This window comes from Arachis ipaensis, chromosome B8 (genome assembly GCF_059453495.1).
Source record: "Arachis ipaensis isolate K30076 ecotype BB chromosome B8, ASM5945349v1, whole genome shotgun sequence".
Classification (NCBI taxonomy): domain Eukaryota; kingdom Viridiplantae; phylum Streptophyta; class Magnoliopsida; order Fabales; family Fabaceae; genus Arachis; species Arachis ipaensis.
Window position 1 is genome coordinate 52,227,085 of NC_142443.1, and position 582 is coordinate 52,227,666.

Genomic DNA, 582 nt, shown 5'->3' on the forward strand with positions numbered 1-582 from the left:
CAGTATGGCATTCAGAGTATCAACTTCAAGAACTCCCTTCTTCATAGGCGTCCCATTGCTCACAGGATTCCTTTCAGAAGTGTACATGAACTGGTTATTAGCAACCATGTCAATGAGTTCTTGAGCTTCTGCAGGCGTTTTCTTTAGGTGAATGGATCCACCTGCAGAAGTGTCCAATGACATCTTAGATAACTCAGACAGACCATCATAGAATATATCCAGGATGGTCCATTCTGAAAGCATGTCAGAAGGACACTTTTTGGTCAATTGTTTGTATCTTTCCCAAGCTTCATAGAGGGATTCACCTTCTTTCTGTCTGAAGGTTTGAACATCAGCTCTAAGCTTGCTCAGCTTTTGAAGAGGAAAGTACTTGGCTAAGAAAGCCGTGACCAGCTTATCCCAAGAGTTCAGGCTGTCTTTGGGTTGAGAATCCAACCATAATCTAGCTCTGTCTCTTACAGCAAAAGGGAAAAGCATGAGCCTGTAGACTTCAGAATCTACTCCATTAGTCTTAACAGTATCACATATCTGCAAGAATTCAGTTAAGAACTGAAAAGGATCTTCCGATGGAAGTCCATGAAA

General features: G+C 41.8%; 1 non-coding gene across 1 annotated transcript; it reads left to right on the forward strand.

Moving 5' to 3' along the window:
- Window positions 1-237: 237 nt before the first annotated feature.
- On the forward strand, window positions 238-345 carry LOC148548088 (small nucleolar RNA R71). The gene has a single exon (XR_015897308.1). It is a non-coding gene; the product is annotated as a small nucleolar RNA R71 (small nucleolar RNA).
- Window positions 346-582: the final 237 nt, after the last annotated feature.